At 40.7% G+C, this 24,678-nt stretch overlaps 1 protein-coding gene and 1 long non-coding RNA gene across 7 annotated transcripts in view; one reads left to right on the forward strand and one right to left on the reverse strand.

Annotated features, from left to right (window-relative positions):
• Positions 1-24,678, forward strand: part of MKLN1 (muskelin 1) — a 391,490-nt gene that overhangs the window by 125,139 nt on the left and 241,673 nt on the right. The gene's annotated exons all lie outside the window — the stretch shown is intronic.
• The window catches only part of LOC139182613 (uncharacterized), a 50,662-nt gene continuing 26,347 nt past the window's right edge, over positions 364-24,678 (reverse strand). Inside the window, exons 2-4 of one of the 2 annotated variants that reach the window (XR_011566125.1) lie at positions 14,687-14,822; positions 7,130-7,315; positions 364-1,750 (exon numbers count right to left, since the gene is read on the reverse strand). This is a non-coding gene — a long non-coding RNA (uncharacterized lncRNA). Of the gene's footprint in view, positions 1,751-7,129; positions 7,316-13,185; positions 14,823-24,678 lie in introns of those variants that run through there. The other variant, XR_011566126.1, reaches the window with a different exon arrangement.

The raw sequence follows: 24,678 nt of genomic DNA on the forward strand, positions 1-24,678 counted from the left end.
GAAAATAGAGTAGCAATTGCTTAATTGCTGAGGTTTGATGGAGGAGGTTAGGAGGAAATGCAGAGTGACTGCTAATGGGTACAAAGTTTCTTTTGGGGGGGTGATAAAATATTCTAAAATTGACTGTGGTTATGTTTACACAACTCTGTAAATATAATAAAAATATTGAGCGGTATACTTTAAATGGGTGAATTGTATATTATGTGATGTATATCTCAAAAAAGCTGTTAGATATATATAGAAAGATGGATGAAAGATAGATACATGAACAAATGGATGGTTGGATGAATAGATGGATAGATAGATTAAAGTATTACTAGGACAAAGGATAAAAGAAAACCTAAATCCAGATTTTGCCCAGATAGTAGAGTCAATAGTGATATAATATTTTGTTAATCAGGCTGCACCTAAAATGTTAATACAGAGCTCTCTGTTAAACTGGTCTAGATCTGACAACCAAGTTAGAAGATTTAGGGGACATTTTTTCTTTGCCCTAAGTCCAAACTTGAATCTTGCAGTGTTATCACTCTCCTCTGGGTGTGTTGATAAGAGAGCAATCAGGAACATTGGAGAGAATGGAGAAGAACAAAATAGCTGAACTAATAGCTGAACTTTGTAGTGTGAGGGAGAGTTGCCCTCGTAAATTGATGATGCTGCCTGGAAGGAGAAAAGAGAGGGAAGGAAGAGGGTGGAGACAGAAGGAGGATGAGGAAGGACCAGCGACCCTACTCACTGTAAATGTAGATCTCTGCCTACAATCAAGGTACTCTCCCCTCTAGCAGAGTAGGAAGGAGAGGATAGAAAGAAGATTCACGTTCCTCTCTTGATGCTTGTAGTCAGAGGAAGGTTCCTGACAGAGATACAGAGATGCAGGTAGCAGAGAAGACAGGTCAAACCAAACCTGAGCAGAATACCTTGGTGAGTAAGAATGCTTCACAGTGCCATTAAAATCAAAGATCCATGAGAAGAAGCTGTTCATTTCAAGATTTCCAAGGAAGATTTTAACCCATAGGGAAATTGAAGAATTATTAAAGCAATTTGTGTTTTATAACAAGGTTACAATTGTTGGTATAAATGAAGCGCTTTGCAGATGTTATCAGGTATTTTGGGCAGGGGAAGCCATGAATTTCCTATATTAGTGCTCTGGGTGGTTCTTTTTCAAAGTCTTCTTCTTTTCTCTTCTGGGTGCACTTCTAGTCAGGGTTTACTAAAGTTCTCTTCACGAAGTATGAGGATGGAGATGAACTTCAAAACTGTACAGGAGAGACACAATCTTGACTTGCATTATGGTGCATTGTTTTGTAAAAAGGAAGTGACCTACAGTGCCTTTGGTGAAAATAGTCCTTTTCCTTTCTGTTTAGCTCCCAGAGCTGCAACAATTCTTGACCTTTCAGTGCAATTAAGCAGCCCAAACCCCAAGGGAGGACGTAGGGGTAGCAGAGGAGCCAGTTATAGCTGAGAGCAATGATTCTCTGTGCAGATTTCCGGCACTCTGGTTTTGGGTTGAAACTTTTGCTTCTCCCTTTTGAACTTTCTTTTCAGCTGCTTTTTTTATATGTAACACCTCTGTTAGGGTTACATGACTCTAACCACCAACACTCATCCTGTGCCACTGTCCTCCTTACCCTGGACATTCTGGCCTTCCAGAGAGCATCACCTCAAAGTAACTTATATCTCCAGTTCAGAATTCCAATCATTGTTTGTGCTGTTTTACAGAAGGGTGATTTGTCCGTGATTCCTTTGCAGAATTCTGATAGAGAGAAGGAATCAGAATAGTATAATGAATATCCAATATTCATCACCTAGATCAAACAATTGCTAAAAGTTTGCCAGATGTTCTCAAGTTTTCCTTTTTCTTCTTTTTTGCTGGAGTTATTTAAAGCAAGTTATAGAAGCATATGGAGCTTTCCTGGTGGCTCAGATGGTAAAGAATCTGCCTGCAATGCAAGAGATCCGAGTTTGATCCCTGGGTTGGGAAGATTCCCTGGAGAAGGGAATGGCAACCCACTCCAGTATTCTTGCCTAGAGAATTCCATGGACAGAGGAGCCTAGAAGGCTATAGTTTATGAGGTTGCAAGGAGTCAGATACGACTGAGCAACTGAAGCTTTCACTTTTCACTCATAGAAGCATATATATATATATATATATATAAAATATATTTCCCCCCTAAATATTTCAACATTCATCTCTAAATAATATACACATCTTTGTTAGGTACACAGTTCCATTATCACATTTCACACAATTCATATAACTTCTCAATAGTATTTAAATACCCACCCACATTCAAATATTCACTATTTGTTCCCAAAATATCTTTTTAAAAATATGTGGTAAAGTATACATAATGTAAAATTTACCATTTTAAAGTATTCAATTCAGTGGCATTAAGTAAATTCACTACGTGTAATCACCACCACTATTTCCAAAACTTTTTCATTATGCCAAACAAACTATATACCCTTTAAGAATGTCTCCCTTTTTTCCTTCCCCCCGCAAATATCTTTTAAAGATGGCTAACTAAACAAGGTCCACATATCTCATTTGGTTCTGGTGCTTCTTAAGGCTCCTAATCTAGACCCGTCTCACAGCACCACACCCACATGCATTTTCTTTTCATGACATTGACTTCTCAACCATTCTGGGCAAATTGTTCTACAGAATGTCCCACTTGCTAGATTTGTCTGATTGTTTCCTCTTGGTGTTGTTAAACTTGTTCTTCTGTCCTCTGTATTTCTTGTAAACTCAAGGTTGGATCTAAAAACTTGAGAAGAATCAGATTAAACATTTTGGTAAGAATTCTCCATTGGGGAATGCTGTATACTTCCTACTGCCTCGTATTAGGCCTACATTATATCTGAATGTCCCACTACTAATAAAGCTAATACTGATCACTGGGTGAAGGTGATGAGAGCCAGTTTAAAAAATGGGTTTTAAAAAGAGAACCTGTCTACTTGTACTGTGTTAAAATGATCATCCCTACTTTGAATGTTCAGATAAAAGGGCTCTGAGTTGTTGCCTGACACCTAGGAGACAGCCTTTATCCTGTGTAAAGGATAAGAAGATTAAGACTGAGGTTTTATCCTCTTTATGGAGTTGATGCAGGAGCTCGTTTATCTCGGAGGTTGGTCAGTCAGGGCAGAACTTTCTGGAATATGAAGTCTAGCAGAGACTACTTTTTCTCTGAGCCCAGAAAAAGGTACTCTGAAATCAGTCATTAGTCAGAATTTAGCTATGAATAAACAAATCTTTTTGCTAACACGTATTTAAGACAGAACACTTTGGAGAGTTCAGATACAGAAGACTCTTTTATGGCATTTTAAAATAACTCTCCATTGGCCTTCCATTCCTCCCCCCAACCAAAACCACTTTAGACTCTAAACAATTAAGGAAGAGCATTTTCTTTGGATGCAAAATAGCCAGATCTTTAGATGTTTCTTGAGTACTGTTCAAATTCAAGGGTGAGGAAAAAGTATGCATCTGTTCTCTTTGGTTGATGTTTACTTCTTATCTTTGAGTTGCTATAAATAACTAATCCATTGAAAATATAAGCAACTAGGTTAAAGGAGTTCATTACTAAAAGTAAGAATTTGGGTTTCTAAGGAAGATGAGTTATTTTAAAATCTCCAAATAAACACTTTCATTTTACAATAGTTAAATATCTAGCCAGTTAAACTTTGCTCAAGTTTGTCCTGTATTTCTGGATACCCAGAAGGGCTTTTAGGTTACTATTGCTTGATTGCTTTTTATGTTTGTTTTTGTTATTTGTTTTTCAGCTAGCACAAAAACAAGGGAGTTGTTGGAAATTTTCTGCGTATCAGGAGAGAACTTAATCTTAGGATACTGGCCTAACAATTTTCATTTTACTACTGGAATTAGTAATATCCTTTTTCTCCATTTATTCTGTAATTTTTAAAGCTTTTGGCTTGCAAGTTACCAGTTAGATAGGGGAGGCAGTAAAGGTACTTTTTCTGGGATCTCAGAGTCAGATAGTAATGGACTTACTTGAACCATGTCCAATACTTTAAAAAAGCCTAGAAGACATTGTATATTTACTCACAATAAAGCCTGAGCAGATTGACTAAGTAATGCAAAGCTTTTCTCTTTTGTGGGGAGGCAGAGGTCTGGAATATGGGGGATTATGCCACACTGACTCATAATAAAGATGTGTCTTCACAATATGAATTTCTGGTTGGTTGTGTGTATTATCTGTAGGGTAGAGAATCTATTGGCAAGAATGTGGGTATGGAGGTAAGACCAATCAGAATTTAGTTTCTAACAGTAAGACTTGGGCTAATTATTTAACACATCTGAACTTTAGTTTACTCGTCTGTAAGATGGGGTAATCGTTTCTATTTTTCAGAGTATTTGAGGATTTTAGATAATGTGTGTAAAGCACATATTAATGCAATACCTGGTACCTAAAAATTCTTAGTATATTTTCTTTAGTAGATGAAACTCTTTCAAAGCTTATAGCTTTGGGGGGGAAATGAATCTGATCATTGAGATAATAGGTTGGGAAGCACTCATGTAACAGCTTACATGGTCACACAGATTCCCCCTGAAGAACTCCTGCCAAGTCTGCACAAGGAGTCCACACATCCTTTGTGTTAATCAAAGATCCTATCTTGAGGGAGATAGCCTTAAGTCAGTTCCCCAACCATACCTTATCAACATTTCCTTAAGTCCACCTGTCTGTCTGTGGGTGTGTGCTCAGTCTCGTCTGACTCTTTGCGGCCCCATGGATTATAGCCCAGTTCCTCTGTCAATGGAATTTTCCATGCAAGAATAATGGAGCAGGTTACCATTTCTTTCTCCAGAGGATCTTCCCGACCCAGGGATAGAATCTGCATCTTTTGAGTCCCATCATTGGCAAGTGGGTTTTACCACTAGCGCCACCTGGGAAGCCTTATTTGTCTGCTGGATTCCTATGTGATTTTAGACAGAGCTGTGGTACTTCAAGAAGTACCAGGTCTTAACTGTGTGTGAAAGTTGCTCAGTCGTGTCTCTTTGCGACCCCATGGTCTATACAGTCCGTGGAATTCTCCAGGCCAGAATACTGGAGTGGGTAGCCATTTCCTTCTCCAGGATCTAACTGTAGCCAGAGATTTTAGGTGGGAAGACAAAGGAATGGAGTGCCTTGGAAAAAGGGATAGAAGATGAGGTTTTAGAAAATTTAGAGGATCATTATAGTTTAGTTTGTACCTCTTGAAAATAGGGCAAGAGAATTTATTTCTTGAAAAGTACTATTTCAAGACTGATTCTTTCATCTAAGCCCTCAGGGACTCTTCTCCTAAATCTCTTACCTTTTCCTCCCTCTGAATCATGACCAACTTCCAGTTCATCCCTTTATCTATGCACTTTCAAGATAGGGAGATCAGTTGCCCCTTTCGTTAATGGGATCAGGTTTACAGGTAGAAGCTACCTAGCATTTCCTAGGGCTATTGTCGCAGGCCCCTGCAAAATTTCATTTGGTAGAGAATCAATACAATGATGACCTGTAGAATCCAGCTTTAAAGCTTGGTGTTTTATCGAGCAGGCCATATGAATTTGGTATATCCCATTTCAAGCTGAATTTATCCCTTGTTATTTTAAAAGCTATAACAAGTTGTTTTTTAAAATGTTTTCAATCAGCACATCTTATTTATTGTCCTTAACACCCGAGGCTACTTGAAGAAGGATTTAATTTTCAAAGTCTGGCAAGTAAACAAAAGTTTCCCAATAACATCTTCAGGCAAGCACTAAAAGGCCTCATTTTTTTTTTTTTTTTTTTTGCCACAGTGCTTGGTTGGCTCCCCCATAATTTCATTAGTATTTTATTCAACCAAACCTTGCATAATCACTTTAAAAATATACCTTCAAACACAAAGTTACTTACTAGTTGATTTTTTCTTCTTCATAATTACCATGTTTAGTAAAAAGCAAAACAGGTTTTAAATGTTGTGCTATCTGACTAGGGGCTTCACAGGTGGCGCAGTGGGAAAGAATCCGCTTGCCAGTGCAAGAGACTCAGATTCGATCTTTGGGTTGGGAAGATCCCCTGGAGGAGGTAATGGCAACCCACTCCAGTATCTTTTGGCTGGGAAATTCCATGAACAGAGGAGCCTAGTGGGCTACAGTCCATGGGATCACAAAGAGTTGAACATGACTAAGTAACTAAGCACACACATATTATCTGACTAGATCCTAAGCACATAAATTTGAATGGACTATACTGAGGGTTCATATGATAACTATGTTTGGGAGATGATTATTCACTGTACTCTCAAGAGTATGAAAACCCCCAGAGGGGACTAGTTAGATAAGCAGAGACTCACATGCATGGCTTTAGCTCTATGGGGATGTCTAAGCTTTAAATGTAACTCTAGAATTCTGCTAAATATGATATTCCCTTATGTTGAGCTTTGTCTCTGATGTCGTCTTTTGTCTTGATCCTCTGAAGCTGGAGACTGAGACTCTTGAAATTTACCCTAGCCCCTCTTCCTACTTGTGACCAGGAGGAAAGTTCAGAAATAGGATGTATTAGTCAAGATAAGCTAACTGTTATAACAAGGGACTTCAAAATAATGGTTTGGCCCAATGAAAAGCTATTGTTCTTGACTATATAGTATAATATAAATTAGTAGGGGTGGAGATGTGTGGCATGCAGTGGTAAATCTATGCAGTAATTCACAGACTTCTTCCAACACATGGCTCTAGCTTCCTCTAGGTTCTCAGAATCCTCTCCATTCAGCCAGTGGGTAGGGAGAGAGCCTGCTGTATATTACACAGGAGGCTTTCCATGGGCCAGACCTGGAACTGGCATCCAGTCCTTCCACCCACTTTCTATTTGCCAGAACTCTGGCATATAGCTCTGCCCAATTTCAAAAGAGGCTAGGAAGCTTAGTCCATCTGTGTGCTGAGCTCATAGCAGTTCCTGCCACAGTGGGAGACAGATAGCTCCTCAGGGCAGGCCAGTGGTTTCAAGCTCATGTATCATCAAAGGTTTGCAAAAGTGTACTGTCTTATTTTTCAGGTTACTTGATGCCTAGACCTACCATTAACACCTTGGTCAGTTCATACAAAAAATCCGTCAGTATCAGCACCGACTTTGTTACCATCACAGATCAGTTCACACTGCAAACTTACTTGTTTATGTTTAGGACTTCCCAGAGTTTCAGGATACCTGGCCAAGCCCGTGCAGAGGTTCTGATTGGAAGTTGCTTATGCATTTGCACTTTGTCCTTCTTGTCAAATGCTTCTCATGACAAAGTCTGGGAAGTAATCCCCTTGAAGCCATCTGCAATATCTAATCCAAACTTTGTCACATGGGACCTATGAGAATAAATGTATTATAAACATTGTAGAATTGTCTCTCATCTCAGTTCAGTTCAGCTGCTCAGTCATGTCCGACTCTTTGCAACCTCATGGACTGCAACACACCAAGCTTCCCTGTCCATCACCAACTCCCGGAGCTTGCTCAAACTCATGTCCATCGAGTCGGTGATGCCATCCAACCATTTCATCCTCTGTTGTCCCCTTCACCTCTTCAGAAACTATGAAAAACATGTTTTCGTCTTTTCTCAATATGTTTTTCACAGTTGTCACGACTCCGTAATTGTCTGCACTCTTGCTTCCTGCTTCTCTCATTAACCAATTTATAAAGGCTATTTCATAGTACAGCCATTTTAGAGACATCCATTTGTCCTAATTTTACTCACAGGCAACTATAGCCACTGAGATTCTAGTTTCCTCCAATTATGTTTGTTCATCTTCTTATATAAAGAGGATGATGACATAGCTTGTACGAGGTAATGATAGTAAGAGTCCTGATGTGCGCTCTGTTCTGTTTTTCTAGTTGTGGTGTAAGTTTTCACCTCCCCATCAACACTTTTCTCTTGTAATGTAAGCCATGTACTTATTGTGCGGCTCATGGGATTAAGGGTGCCCGTCTTCATTCATTTCTATATCCTTTCACTCTTCCTGAAATATTTACTGAGTTCCTACTATGTGCCAGATGGTGTGCTAGATGGTGGAGTCAGATCAAAGAACAAAATGTATATGGTCCCTACCCTCAGGGAGATGCTAAAGGAATATTGATAATAATATAAAATATTGATTATAATTGTAACATTTGTATGGAAAGCTTATTTTCCTTTTAGCATTATGGATAAGATTGAATCATCAATATACTTTGTAAACTGAGGTTTTGTTCCTCTGTAAAAACCAACTTCTTTTCCTTAAGGCATTCATTCATACACTCACTGATAATATTCATTAACATTAATTCATTAAATCTCATTGTAAAACTACTATTACCAAGCACTCCACAGTGGCGCAGTAGTAAAGAACGCGCCTGCCAATGCATAAGACACAAGAGATGCGGGTTCAATCCCTGAGTTGGGACGATCTCCTGGAGAAGGAAATGGTAACCCACTCCAGTATTCTTCCCTGGAAGATTCCATGGACAGAGGAGCCTAGTGGGCTACAGTTCAGGAGTTCGCAAAGAGCTGGACACAACTTAGTATGCACACATGCATGCTGCTGCTGCTAAGTCGCTTCAGTCGTGTCCGACTCTGTGCGACCCCAGAGACGGCAGCCCACCAGGCTTCCCCGTCCCTGGGATTCTCCAGGCAAGAACACTGGACTGGGTTGCCATTTCCTTCTCCAGTGCATGAAAGTGAAAAGTGAAAGTGAAGTCGCTCAGTCGTGTCTGACTCCTAGCCACCCCATGGACTGCAGCCCACCAGGCCCCTCTGTCCATGGGATTTTCCAGGCAAGAGTACTGGAGTGAGGTGCCATCGCCTTCTCCGACACATGCATGCTAAGATTTCCAAATACAAAAATAAAAAGACAGCATTTTTGCCCTTAAGGCTCATAGTCCAGTTGAGTAGACTGGCAAGCAAACCACACAGTACATTATGATAATTGTCATAATGGGGAAATGTGAAAAGTGCATGAGGCATAGAAAAAGAAGGACCTAGAACTGCAATGGAAATGAACTTGGGCAAACTCTGGGAGATGGTGAGGGACAGGGACGCCTGGCATGCTGCAGTCCATGGAGTTGCGAAGAGTCAGACACAACTGATAACTGAACAACAGAACTGCCTATGTAGGTCAGAGAAGACTTCACAACGAAGGTAGCACTTGGACTGAGGTTTGAAGGGTGAATAAGACATTACTAAGCACAGATCAAGGAAGGGCATGAAATGCCTAGCTGACCATCCAAGACTCATGCTCTTCTTCCATAGCATCAAATGTTCTGGGAGTTGGCCCAACCAGTTTCTAATGCCTTATACTTCTGGGGGAATCAAACGATTGGTTCTCATTAATTGGATGTGAGCAGAAGTGATGTACATCATTTCTCGGCCAGGATAAGAGTAGGTGTGCCTTTTCTTCCTTGTCTTTCCTGGCTATTAGCTTTGGAAGTAAAGGACTCTGAAACTTAGAGGATGGAGGAGCTGCAAAATAGAAGGACCCTGGGTGGAAGGTGGCTTGCCACCCTGAACTGTTACTTGACTAATCTATTACATTAATCTATTGACCCTACATAGCTTGTTTGTATAGCAGTGAGCTCTATTTTAATTAATATAAAGTAAACAATATGTGAAAAGACTTACTGATGAGTCTAGCACAGAATACATGCTCAGTAAGTATTTGAAATTGCACGGGGCATACAAATAGACCAGTATAGCCAGAACAGAATACATGATTGGTGAGAGCAAGAGGAGGGCAGCTGAATAGCTAGGCATGGACTGATCTCAAAGAACCTTGAATGTCATGCTAAAGAATTTAGGTTTAATCTTGTGGAAGGAAAGCCAATGAAAATATTGAAAAGGTTAGAGGCACGATCTCCAATAAACACAACACCCAAGAACCTGCTGTGATTTTCTTTAAATGTAAGGTGGGAATATTAAGATGGAAGATAGGATTTCAGAACCAGAAGGCACCATGGTTTAATCAAACCTCATTTAACAAATGAGGAAAGTGAGACCCAGAGAATTTAAGTACCTTTGTCAAGGTCACCCAGCTAAAACTTGGCAGAGCTGGAGACTAGAAGGCTAGTCTCTTATTTCCAGCCCTACAGCATTGCTCTTTCCACTGTGCCACAGTGCTTCAAAGCAGTGGAGACCAGCTGGTGTGCCTGTGTTTTCAGTCCCCTAATGAAGACATTGGGGATTTGGAGGCTGGGTATTTACCATGGAAGGCTGTCTTCTCTGTAATTCCTCATCTGGTTTGAACCACTATTTTGGAAAAGGTCCATTTTTTAGCATCAGATTTCCCTAGAGGACAATTGGGAATGTGCTCAGTGGCCTGTGGGGTGCCCTTGCACTTTCTGAGCTTTTGTTGGGAGGTTGAGAAGAAAGTAGCAGTGGTTTGAGCTCCTGGAAATGCTCCTGGTCCTTAGGCATCTGGGGAGTAGTTGGCCCTCTCAGTTGGCTGTGGTTTAGCCTGCCAGCAGACTGTCCTCCAGGGGTCACATCAAAACATCTTCCTCAGCTTGTCTCTTTAAAGGGTCAGCCCCTACGACTGGCATTTTAAAATCATTTTCTGTTCATCAGTTCAGTACTTCTGGTTTTCATATACTGATAAGCTGATTCATTATTCAACATAATTATTCTTACTCCATGTGCTATCCAGAGCAATATGACATACATTTGTTTGTTTTTTTAATAGCAAGTGGATGCAAAAGGACAACCATGATGAGGCCAGTCTCAGGGAAGCATGACATGTGATCTGACCTAATGAGGATTGGGTATTATTGAATTATTTTACAACTGGGGGAATCCAGAGCACAAGTTGGGGGGCAGGGAAGGCCATTTGTCCAAAAGTCCCCAAGAAAACTGGGGAAAAATACATTTCTTGATGTTTCTTTGTAATTTCCTTGCTCCTTGTTTTTTGGTTGTATCCTGGTTTCCTCCCTTGCACTGATAGATTAAGGTTAGGATGATAGATCAAATGGTTGCTGCTGCTGCTGCTAAGTCGCTTCAGTCGTGTCCAACTCTGTGTGACCCCATAGACGGCAGCCCACCAGGCTTCCCTGTCCCTGGGATTCTCCAGGCAAGGACACTGAGTGGGTAGCCATTTCCTTCTCCAGTGCAGGAAAGTGAAAAGTGAAAGTGAAGTCGCTCAGTCCTGTCTGACTCTAGTGACCCCACGGACTGCAGCCTACCAGGCTCCTCTGTCCATGGGATTTTCCAGGCAAGAGTACTGGAGTGGGGTGCCATTGCCTTCTCCAAGATCAAATGGTTAGGATGAAGTATTAAGAAAGATAAGATTGTTGCCTCAGTCGCTGAGGAGTGCCTTGGTGCCACCTGAAAACAATGTCTTATGCAGTGGAAAATGCTTGGGCTTTGAAGTCAGAGACATCAGCCACGCTTTAGCTGTGAGACTTTGGCAAATTCTTAACCTCTCTGAGCCTCAGTTTCTTTTTCTGTGAGATGGGAAAATAATGTAAAATATGGGGGTGGTTTTAGGGATTAAATAAGTGAACATATGTAAAACATGTTTTAGTGCTGGGCACATAGCTGGCTCTTAACAAGTATTATTTCCTTTTTCAAGTTTCTGAGAAGTTCCAATTCTTTCCCCCAATCCCTATCCTGGGTTCTGGTCAACTGGTAAAATGAAACAAAAGAGTGAGCAGATAGAGACCAAAATGCCACTTCGATTGTTGATAAAGGCTGTTTATTGTAGGAGATAATGGATTGCTAAATACTAAAGGAGTTAGGTCAACTTGTTTACCCAGTCACAAGTAAAATTTGACCAGAGTAGGACCTCTCACGCTGGGAGTAGCAGTGGGAGCAGGAAGGGGACCCTGCCCCCGGAGGGGTAATACTAAGGTGATATCCTCACTGTGGGCAGGTAGATACATAACCTTCTGAAAGAAAGGAGAAGCTAAGCTGAACCTGCCATGTGTACTTTGCAATTCACAAAGCAAATTAAGCCCCTCCCCTAAGGAGAAGGAATAAGAGAGAGGTAGACAGAGGCCACGGAGAAGGCAATGGCACCCCACTCCAGTACTCTTGCCTGGAAAATCCCATGGATGGAGGAGCCTAGTAGGCTGCAGTCCATGAGGTCGATAAGAGTCGGACACGACTGAGCAACTTCACTTTCACTTTTCACTTTCATGCATTGGAGAAGGAAATGGCAACCCACTCCAGTGTTCTTGCCTGGAGAATCCCAGGGACAGAGGAGCCTATTGGGCTGCTGTCTACGGGGTCGCACAGAGTCGGACATGACTGAATCGACTTAGCAGCAGCAGACAGAGGCCAAGAGAGTCAAATGTCCACAGGATGGAAACCTCAGAAGTGTCTCCCTCAGTATCTCCCTTCTCTTGACCCCCTCCTCTCATTTTGTGCTACTTCTTAGCCACACTGCTCATGAAGGACACAGCTATCAGTGTGTCACTGTGGGTAGCCTCAGAGTACAAATGTTGGGGAAAAGGTGGGGAAGAGAAAGGGAGATATTGGGTTGAGTCATTGGGAGAGAAAGAGAGGTGGCCACATAAATCCAGAAAGAGGAGGCTAAATTTAGAATTGGGAATTAGAGGTCTGAAGGGAGGATCTCTAACAGATTTGACCTCTGAGTCCCGGAACCATATCTCCTGGAGATGATTCTCAGTCCCAGCATTGGGTTATATACCCTCTGCCTCAGTTTTTAGTTTTTAAAATGTAAGCATATTTTGTGATTGTAAACTAATATGTGATCACTTTGGAAAATTCAGAAATAACAGAGAAGTATAAATAATAAATCAAAAATAATCCATAGTCTCACCACAAAGAGGAACTAATATTAACTTGGACTATATTTCTATTAAGTCTTTCTTCTATGCATATCATTATACAGATACGGTGATTCTCTCTATACATGTTAAATTTGCATGCTGAATTTTTACTTACTATTATAATCATTTCCCCATGTTATTAAAAGTTCTCAGTAATTAACATCATTTTAAATGACATTTTCCCTGGTTATAAGCAGATCTGGATCAGTCTCTACCAATTTATGAAAATCCCATGGGTCTGGAGAGATCTTCTAAGTGTTTACCTTCTTGAACAGGTGAATAGGGCATTTTCAAAGGCCAGGGCTTTATGGGCCTGTTCATGGTAACTATTGCACTAAACTTGAGCTTCTAGAGAGTTCTCATATTTCTAGCAATTGATTATATAAGTGATCAAAAGATGCCACTCTGCAAAATACAATAATTCAAAGCATAGGCCTTTCTTATACACCACAGCATTGTTACACACTCAAAAAAACCATTGTGTTAGTTTGCTATAGCTGCCATGACAAAACACCTTAGCCTGGGTGGTTTAAACAGCAGCAGTTTATTTTCTCACAGTGCTAAAGGCTAAAAGTCCAAGATGTCAGCAGGTCTCACTGCTCCTGAAACCTCACTCCTTGGCTCGCACGTGTCTGCCTTCTTGGTGTGTCCTCAGATGTTCTTTTCTCTAGGCGTGGGCAGTCCTGGTGTCTTGCTGTGCATATTGAATTAGGGCCCACCTTAAAGACTTCATTTTAACTTAACCTCATTAAAGACCTTATCTATCAATACAATCTATAGTCTTTCGTGAATAGCTTCTTTTGCTTAGCATAACGTTTTCAAAGTTTATCCATGTTGTCACATACATCAGTACTTCATGCAGAAAATGTTCCATTGTATGCATGTAAAACATTTTGTTTACCCATTCATCACTTCATGGACATAGGTTGTTTCCATTTTTTAACCACTGCAAATAACCCTGCTATGAACGTTCATGTATAAGCTTTTGTGTGGAGCTATGTTTTCATTTCTCTTGAGTATGTGCCTGGGAGTGGAATTGATGAATATTATAGTAAGTCCATGCTTAGAATTTTGAGAAACTACCAAACTGTTTTCCAAAGTGGCTGCATCATTTTACATGCCCACCCACAGTGTGTGAGGGTTCCAATTTCTCTATATCCTTACAAACACTTGTTATTGTCTGTTCTTATTATAGCCATCCTTGTGGGCGTGAACAGCTATCCCTTGTGAGGTTTTGACTTGCATTTCCCTAATGACTAGTGATGCTTAGTGTCTCTTCTTGTGTGTATTGGCAATTTGTATAGATTCTTTGGAGGAATTTCATTCAAATTCCTTGCCCATGATTTAACTGGGCTGTCTTCTTATTATTGAGTCATAATACATTTGTATATATTCTAGATATAAGTTCCTTGTCAATATACAATTTGCAAAGGTTTTCTCCCATTCTGTTGTTGTCCTCTTACTTTCTTGATGGTGTTCTGTGAAGCACAAAAGTTTTTAATTTTGAAGTCTGATTTATTTATTTATTTTTTGGTCACATCTGCTTTTGGCAGCATATCTAAGAAACCTTGCCATATCCAAGGTCATAAACATTTTCTCTGTTTTCTTCTAGGAGTTTTGTAGTTTTAGCTCTTACATTTAGGTCTATGATCCACTTTGAGTTAATTTATTTGTATGGTGTAAGGTATAGCCCAACTTCATTCTTTTACACGTGGATACCCAGTGGACACAACTGAGCGGCTGAACTGAACTGAACTGAACCCAGTTGTTTCAGCAGTATTTATTGAGAAAACTACCTTTTGCCTATTGAATTGTCTTGGGTCCCTTGTCAAAAAAAGTAAATTGACCATGTACTTGAGGGTTTATTTCTGGACATTCAGTTCTATTCCTTTGATCTAAACATGAGTTCTTATGCTTTATACCTTGATTTCTGTAGGTTTTTTATAAGTTCTGAAGTCAGGAAATGTGTATCTTCCAAATTTGTTCTTCCTTTTCCAAAATGTTTTGGTTATTCTGGGTTACATTTCCATATGAAATGTAGCATCAGCTTGATGATTTCTGAAAAAAAAAAATTAAAAAGAAGAGAAAAAAGGAAAAAAGAAAAAGCAGTAAGATATGGAGAGGATTGCATATTCTGACTGTTCATTGCTATTGTATAGAAATACAATTGATTTTTGTATATTGTTCTTATATCCTGCCACGTTTCGGAACTTGTTTTTATCTTATATTCTTAATCATATGCTTTACTGCTTAATCTGTGTTAAATATTATAAAAAATACAAAAATGAACAAGATATGATCCCTATTCTGAAGAAGCTGATAGCCTAATTCAAGAAGTAAGACATAAACTTATTGAGTGAATAATTGCTTGTTTCAGCAATGTGCAGGAAAGTACAGAATTACCAAATGAACACCACAGATAATTAGAGCTCTAGAAAAGTTCAGGGGATGGAGAGACAATTAAAAGTTAGAGAGTCTGAAAAAAACAGAGTAGAAAGGATCTGAAGGCTCACTGATATGAGCCATCCCTATAAACAAACTTTGAATTTCAATATTTGAGAATCCTAAAAGTTTCAAGAGATCCCTCTGCTATGGATGACCCTCAGAGTTACTTATGCAACATATATGTAATATCCAGATTTAATAAATTATATCAACTTGCCATATTTGCTTAAGGTTTTTAAGCTCTAAGTAAAACATTTTAGTTACAAAAAAAGGCCCTTTCATTCCATCTCTCCTCAGAGATAGCCAGTTTCTTAAAGATAGTGAGAATCCTTCCCACATATGTTTTTACATTTTTGCTACAAATATATACATTTTAGGTGTTTAAACATGTACATAAATGGTGTACATATTTTTCTAGAACTTTTTTCAACATCATGCTTTTAAGATTTATCCATGTGATACTTGTAGAGCTAGTTCATTTTTTATAACATAGTAATAACATACTATATAGTACTGCAATATAGTCTCATTGTATAAATATTCTAGAATGGATGATCTATAGGTGGATATTTGTTATGTCTAGTTTTTTGCTGTTTCAAATTGTTATATAATTAATGTTCTGGTGTATGCCTCCATAGGCTCCTGTATAAGAGTTCTTCTAGGGAGTATATCTAGAATAGAAGTTATTAAGGAATAGACTATGCATTCTCAACTTCGCTAGATTGCTCTCTAGATTATTCTCCACAGATGCTGAACTACTTCTTACTCTCATCAATGATATATGAGAATTTCTCTCATTTTATAGTTTAACCAACAGTGTCAAGTTTTTTTTTTTAAACTACACATATCTGAGTCCTATTTTCACAGATTCTGTTAGGGTAACTCTGGAGTGTGGTTTGAAACAGGTGATACTGAAACCCAGTAATTATGAATAAATTTGTATCATTGAGAGCATCAGCTCTATGTACGTACGCACAGTCTAATATGGTGAAAGGGCTCTAGCACTTTGTTGGTAACATCTATATTGGATAGATGGATTTATCTGTACTTAGATCCTTGAAGATGGGTAGAGAAGTACCACTGCCCAACATATGTTGTAGATGTTGGGTGTATAATTGACCAGCCCACTGACTGGGGACTTAAAGTCCCACCTTTGACAGCTGGGTTGATGGGGGACTATGTTAGCTTTCTGGGAGCTGTCTTGCCTTTTACTAGGTGTGTGGCTGGGTGCCAGTTGTCAGGACTTGCATACATGCCATCGCTTAGGGCAGGGTGCGTGTCAGCGATGTCTGCCAGCCCGCTGGGTGGTGTCACTGTGTGGAGCATTTGTGGCTTTTTCAAAGCCCTGAGGAATCTGAGAAGCAAGTGAGGGAATGCTGCATGAAAACAAAAGGCAGTGGAAAGAGTGACCAGCCAGCAGGCTCCAGCAGGCTAGAACGCTCTGTCCTTGTTATTACTGCTTCATGAAAATGCCGCCGGCTTCCTGGCAAGGTCTGGAAGGTAGAGGCTTCTTGAGAAAACAAGGACAAGCGATGGGTACTTTCAGGCTGGAATCTGATTGCCCGGCTTCCCTGTTTTCTAGTGGAAGCTGCAGGGGGAGGATGGGGAACCCTCTGCCCCTTGGTGGGTTTAGGTTGCTCTTTCCCTGTCTGCTGGCTGCTTTCCTGAGTTTTCTCCTCCCACTCATACGCAGCACAGTTCTGGTCTCAGAGGCCCAGCAGGGCTGGGCTGGGAGAAACACTGGGCGGTGCCCCGGACAGAACTGTTCCTCAAGGAGCCATCTGAAGGTCAGTCTAGGGGAGGACAGAGGGCTCCAGCCATAATCCTCCTTCAAGGGGGCGTTGCCACAAAGAAGGGCCTCCTGATTTGGGGTAGTGAGACCAGGGAGAAGTTTCATTCCTTGCCTGCTTTCCTCAAAGCTATTTATGCGTGGTATCACGCACTCTCACAGCATAGCCTGCCTCAGTTTTCAGAAATGAGGGAGAAGCTCAGGAAAGAAAAGAGTTTTCATTAATTCATTATAAGATGGCTACTTGGACTCATTATTTGACTTGTCAGAAGTCAACCTCTGCCTTCCCTCCTGATAATCTGTCAGTGACATATAAAATAATCTAGGTGCAAAACAGGGAAGTACCCAGCATTCTCTTCCTCTCTTGAAAAGAAACTATGAGGATAATGAATAAAAATAGGTCTTTGTGGATACAACAGGGCTGAACTGAGGGTGTGGCTTGCTTGGCAACAGCTCAAGCAAAGTTATTTCTCTTGGTCCCCAAATGTTCTTGACTTTGCTCTGCCTGATAAAATCCTAAAAGACCAGCTTGAATGTGACCTTTTTTTTTTGGTGAAACTTCCCATCGATAGAGCTCCTTCTGGTCCCGTAGCATCTTGTTTTTATAAAAAAGCATTCATCATGTTGTGTGGCAACTACTAACTTGGAATTACAGCATATTCTATGTGTGTGTATTCCCCCAGCATTTATGGACTGTACTTTAACATAATAGTCTTTTGATACATATTTATTTGATGAATCAGAATTCCTGAGGAAAAAAACAATATTCAGCTCTAGTATTTTCTTAATTATCTTGCCTTTTCCTCCTTGGGGTGAAACTGCAAGCAGGTTTAGCTCCACATGGGATAGATAACACGCTAAAACCAAATGGTTTTTCTTTTTTTTTAAAGGAACTGCTCCAGCAGGAATGGGTGTTTCAGTTCTATCATTCTATTACAGGTACAGAAATTGTTTCCAGGAAACACTGCCATTATTATCTCTGAAAGGCAAGTCAGTGGAAATTGTTATTTTCCATTTATGGATGGACAAATGGAAGCTTTCTTTCTCATTTACCAATTACAGAATGTGCACTCTGTTCAAAGTACTGTGCTAGGATTTTCATGGGATACAAAGATGGGCAAGACAAGGTTCTTATTCTAAAGGAGAATCTATAATCTAGTTAGGAGGAAAAAATATTTGTATGCAAAAGTCACTATAACTAGGGAGCTTTTTATCTGAATCATATGAGTGGTCCAAAAGGAAGTACTAAAGGGAGTACCGAAGGTAGGCAAAAGAATTTCCAGAGTAACTGGGGATATCATGTTAGTCAACATAGCATTTAAGATGAATAGATTTTGCGCTCCTTATTCTCTGTTTGGCCCCTGGACTAGCTTCCTGTGACTGCTGTAACAAATTACCAAACTGGGTGGCTAATAACAACATAATTTTATTTTCTCAAAGTTCTGGAGGCCAGAAGCGTGAAATCAAGGCTTTGGCAGGGCCAGGCTCCCTCCGAAGGCTCTAAGGATGAATCTGTTCCTTGTCTCTTCCAGCTTCTGATGGCTTCGGGATTCCCTGGCTTGTGGCCACTTCACTCTAGTTCTGATTCTGTGGACATGTTGCTTCCTCTTCTCTCTCAGAACTCCGCCTGCTTCTCTTTTATTAGGATACATGTGATTGCACTTAGGGCCCATCCATGTAAACTAGGATTCGTATGCTCTTCCACTCGGGATCCTGAATTCAGTCATATCCTTTGCATGTACTCTAATTTTCTCAGGTCCCAGGCAGTAGCATGTGGATATATTTTTTCGAGGAGCACTAGGTAGCCCATGACAGCCTCCTATCCTCCTATTCCCTGCTCTGTGCCCCTGAGGCTGTTATCTACAGATGACTCGCCTGGGCTCCATTGCCCTCTTGCTTACTGTTGGGTTTAGCCAATGGGAGGCATCAGCAAGTATCAAAGGGTAGGAGAAAAAAAGAGGTTGAGGTATTTCTTCTTCCTTCTGCTTTAGCACCAGGTTCTGGCAGCAGCTATGCCCTTTCGCAGCTCGAGCTCCTTCAGGACTCTCATAACACCTTTTCCATCCCTTGTCTCTTCAGCCCTGGGCTTCTACTCTCGCTAGTCCTTGGGTGCCTCAATACTTCCTACGCTCCAGAAACCCTGCCTACACCTTCGTAAATAGTGTCTTCATTAAATTATTGTCAAAATCCCAGCGGAGTGTGAGTTTCCTGACTGATACAGACACCAGGAGGCAAAAATTTAATTTTCAGAACAGAGATAGACTCAAGTTGCCTCCATCTAAGTTTAAGTAATGACCAGTGGGGACTGGAAGGTGATTCAGCATACAAGACAGCCATAGCAGCTGGATTATCTTGCAGGCTCTTTGGCAGTAAATATCTGTTGCTTTGTGCTCTAATTATCTGCTATTATTGTGACTCTATTCTGTTGCCCTTGCTACTAAGTACTTTCTATTCTTTTCTCTGTCTCACAGTTTCTATTGCTCATGGTTTCTGCTGCTACGTGATGTCAGCTTTCTTCCCTCTGTGAATCTTTTTGTTTCTCCCCACTGCTGACTCCCTCTTTGTATTTCATATTCAACCCTCCAAAGGGCCTGACTGGTTTGGCTACTCACCATCAAGTATAGGCAGTTAGGAAGAACTTCCTCTGACACGTTGTCATATGAGCATAAGTGTACTGCTCTAGGGTAGGTGCCTGCTCCTAGACTAAATGGTTTTGCTTGAAATGGCAGAATAAATTGAAACATAATTCAGTGTTCTGTCAATTAGATATCCACGAGAAGTGGTGTGGATCACAATAAACTGTGGAAAATTCTGAAAGAGATGGGAATACCAGACCACCTGACCTGCCTCTTGAGAAACCTTTATGTAGGTCAGGAAGCAGCAGTTAGAACTGGACATGGAACAACGGACTGGTTCCAAATAGGAAAAGGAGTATGTCAAGGCTGTATATTGTCACCCTGCTTATTTAACTTCTATGCAGAGTACATCATGAGAAATGCTGTGCTGGAAGAAGCACAAGCTGGAATCAAGTTTGCCAGGAGAAATATCAATAACCTCAGATATGCTTATGGCAGAAAGTGAAGAGGAGCTAAAAAGCCTCTTGATGAAAGTGAAAGAAGAGAGTGAAAAAGTTGGCTTAAAGCTCAACATTCAGAAAACGAAGATCATGGCATCTGGTCCCGTCACTTCATGGGAAATAGATGGGGAAAGTGTCAGACTTTATTTTTTTGGGCTCCAAAATCACTGCAGATGGTGACTGCAGCCATGAAATTAAAAGACGCTTACTCCTTGGAAAGAAAGTTATGACCAACCTAGAAAGCATATTCAAAAGCAGAGACATTACTTTGCCAACAAAGGTCCGTCTAGTCAAGGCTATGGTTTTTCCAGTGGTCATGTATGGATGCGAGAGTTGGACTGTGAAGAAAGCTGAGTGCCAAAGAATTGATGCTTTTGAACTGTGGTGTTGGAGAAGACTCTTGAGAGTCCCATGGACTGCAAGGAGATCCAACCAGTCCATTCTAAAGGAGATCAGCCCTGGGTGTTCTTTGGAAGGAATGATGCTAAAGCTGAAACTCCAGTACTTTGGCCACCTCATGTGAAGAGTTGACTAATTGGAAAAGACCCTGATGCTGGTAGGGATTGGGGGCAGGAGGAAAAGGAGATGACAGAGGATGAGATGGCTGGATGGCATCACTGACTAGATGGACATGAGTTTGAGTGCACTCCAGGAAATGGTGATAGACAGGGAGGCCTGGCGTGCTGCGATTCATGGGGTCGCAAAGAGTGGAGACGACTGAGTGATTGAACTGAACTGAACTGAGAAGTGGTTATGGGTGTGGCAAGCATTCTGACACTTCCCAGGGTGGTTATCAAAACTCACAAGTTCTTCTGTTGCCCAGTTCAATAGCAGAGGCATGGTGGTCTCTGAAAAGCACAACACATGTTGGAAAAAGCAAGCAGCCCAGAATAGCTAATGGTGTAATTAAAATAGAGAAACATTATCATTGGCATTAAAGCTGGAAATGTAGCTCACAACAGTTTGTGGAGGGCCTTGAGTGAAGATTTGTTTTAGAAGGAACTTTAAACATTATTTTATGTTCAGTGAAAAGCTACTGAAGGTTTTTTGAAAGTGGGAGAGCAAGATAAAATCAGTTTTTAGGGCTATTTATCTGATGGCAGTGGTATTCAGATTGGATCAGAAGTAGGAAAATGTGGAAACAGAAAGACAAATTAGGAAGGTGTTATAATAGCATAAGTTAGAATAATGGGGAACCAAGCCAGAACAAGACTGGGAAGAGAGGGGACGTTCTTGTAAGAACTTCAGAGCAAGAGTAGATTTAGGATTGAGGCTGGTTTTGAGCCATTGGTTCAGAATATTTTTACTATCAAGGGTGGCGGTATGTATTTGGAGGAATACATGAAATCTATCAGACATAGTAATAAGACTGACAATATTTTTACCAGCTATTATCTTTTAGAATACATTTTTTGGAAGCTTGGTGTTGAGCCAAGGGAGGGTAGGACCTGGTGGTTCCACTGAGAGAAATTGAGTCTGAATGTCTTAGCCTATATTTGCTAGAAAAACAGACCACAAAGCAAGAATTAACGCTAATGTTTTATTTAGAAGATGTAATCCTAGGGCAGTAAGAGTAAGAGAAAAAGGGAAGAGAGGCTGAGAAAGCGAGGAAGTGATGCAAGGTGATGTTTGAACAATCTACAGAGGCGGCAGGTGCACCTGCCTGTGCATGCAGAATCTCTCTAGACATTCTGCGTGGCAAAAACATGCTCAGTGGAGGTGAGACTAACACTTTTTACCCCCAACATTTCATTTTGAATACTTTCAAACCCATGTAACTCAAAAGAATGATATAATGAATGACCCTATACTCTTCACCGAGATTCACCAATTGTTAACACTTTGTCACCTTTCCTTTATCTCTTTCTATAAAGATACACTTTTATCCACTGATGCATTTGAAAGTAAGTTGAATACTTTATGAGGTTTCACTCGAAATAATTCAGCATACATCTCCTAAGAATAAAGGCATTCTCCTACATAACTGCCAGAGAAGGCAATGGCACCCCACTCCAGTACTTTTGCCTGGAAAATCCCATGGATGGAGGAGCCTGGTAGGCTGCAGTCCATGGGGTCGCTAGAGTCAGACATGACTGAGCGACTTGACTTTCACTTTTCACTTTCATGCATTGGAGAAGGAAATGGCAACCCACTCCAGTGTTCTTGCCTGGAGAATCCCAGGGACGGGGGAGCCTGGTGGGCTGCCATCTCTGGGGTCGCACAGAGTCGGACACGACTGAAGCAACTTAGCAGCAGCAGCAACATAACTGCAATACTATTTTTAGACCTAGGAAAATTAATGATTTAATATCTTTAATTCCACATTCAAATTCTTCTAATCTTCAAAATATCTTTTATAACCATCTTTTCTTTTTTATCCAAGAACTTAATAAAGTCCATACATTGCATTTGATTCTGTCTCTTGAGTCCAGTGCTCTGAGGTAGACATTTAGCAATGCTCTATGGCATGGCCTCTAGTCCTAGTTGAGGAGTAGAGAGAGAAGCCAGAAATTCATGGTGTGTGGCTGATGAGCCTAGTTGCTCAGTGGCAACCAAGGGGGAGGGCCAGGCTGGGAGAGTGGCAGATAAGCTCCAGCCCCAGGTAGCAGGATTCTGTGTACCCAAACAAAGCAAGCTAGCTGCAGTCGTGGCTGAGACAGAACTGGAACCACCTCCAGGAAGATAGTGTTCTGAGGGTTACAGAAGGAATAATCAAAGACAAGTACATTCCTAGACAGCATAGAATAAATGAGTCTCAATATGGGCTCTGGAGACTGGCAGAGCTGTGCTTAAGTCACAGCTGTATATGATCTTAGGCAATTTACTTAATCTCTTTAAGCCAGTTTCTTTACTCACAATATGGGGATGATGATACTATATAGCTCATGCTTGTAAAGTATTTGGCGTGATGCTTGGCATACAGTAAATGCTAAGTAAATTATGGCAATTACAGTCATTAATATCATTCTTGGATGACTGCATAATCTTCCCAATGCTTTCTTTTCTCCTGGCTGACTCTGCCATGTGCTGCTCCTAAATCTGTCTTGAGCAGGTTGGGTGGCTTGAGCCTGAGTCCTTTGTTACTCTCAGGGGCAGCTAGCTCTGGATCACTCCACACTTTGGGTCATGGAGCCCCACTGAAGTGATTCCCTAAGGTCCTGACACATTAAGCCCTAAGAAAGTAGCACCAATAACCCATCACCTTTGGTATGTAGATAGGACATATTTTATATAACCATTTGCTTTTAAACATTTTTTTTCCCTTCAAAATAGAAAAATAATGTTGCCTTGGTACCCCAAGACAGCACAGTCAAATACATAATAATTGCTAGATCCACATTATAAAAAGGTTCCTATTAGACTTTGAAAACAGAAAAGATCACTCTTACACAAATGGCATTTGATGGGACATCATCTCTAAATTGGAGAAAGCAATGGCACCCCACTCCAGTACTCTTGCCTGGAAAATCCCATGGACAGAGGAGCCTGGTGGGCTGCAGTCCATGGGGTCGCTAGGAGTCAGACACGAGAGCAACTTCACTTTCTTTTTTTTTTTTGTAATTGCATATGAAATTTTGGCATTTGGCATATGAAAATTTGGCCATTTCCTTCTCCAATGCATGAAAGTGAAAAGTGAAAGTGAAGTTGCAATTGCATATGAAATTTTGGCAGAGATGGATGCAAAATGCATTGTTTTTGTATGAGATGCCAAAATTTCATATGCAATTGCAACTTCACTTTCACTTTTCACTTTCATGCATTGGAGAAGGAAATGGCAACCCACTCCAGTGTTCTTGCCTGGAGAATCCCAGGGACGGGGGAGCCTGGTGGGCTGCTGTCTCTGGGGTCGCACAGAGTCAGACACTACTGAAGCGACTTAGCGGCAGCAGCAGCATCTCTAAATTATATATATCAAAATGTCTTTGTTCCCATAAATTGAAATCCTTTTGACTTTTCATAAGTGTATTAAATTCCAAGAGGAACACATATCTAAAGTTTGCAGGACAACAACAAAAACAGACGTATCACTCTTTTATTCAAAACCCCATATCACTCAGAATAAAAATTGAATATTTACCAATGGCCTTTAATGACCTATGGGCTCTAGTCTTCAGTTATTGGACCTCATCTTTTAATAACTAGGAGGCAGGAGAGCATACTCAGGTACTTAAGAGCACCAAATGTCTCTAGAAACTAACTACCTGAGTACCAGTTCCATCTCTATCATTTGAGAATTATGTGATTTGGAGACAGTTATTTAACCTTCCTGTGTCTCAGTTTCCTCATCTGGAAAAGAGAAAAAAACAGCACCCATGTCACAAGGTGTTGGGAAGATTAGTTAATATTTTTAAGTGCTTAAAATAGTGCTACTAGTAAGTGTTAGTTACTCAGTCGTGTCTGACTCTTGGTGAGCCCTCTGGCTGTAGCCTGCCAGGCTCCTCCCTCCATGTGATTTTCCAGGCAAGAATACTGTAGTGGGTTGCCTATCTAAGTGTTAGATAGATAACATACTTCCTCTTATTCATTATACTCCAGCCACAATGGCCTCCTTTCCACGCCTCCAGAAGGCCAAGCACACTCCTGCCCAAGGACCTTTGTATTTG

This window comes from Bos indicus, chromosome 4 (assembly GCF_029378745.1).
Source record: "Bos indicus isolate NIAB-ARS_2022 breed Sahiwal x Tharparkar chromosome 4, NIAB-ARS_B.indTharparkar_mat_pri_1.0, whole genome shotgun sequence".
NCBI classification, from domain to species: Eukaryota; Metazoa; Chordata; class Mammalia; order Artiodactyla; family Bovidae; genus Bos; species Bos indicus.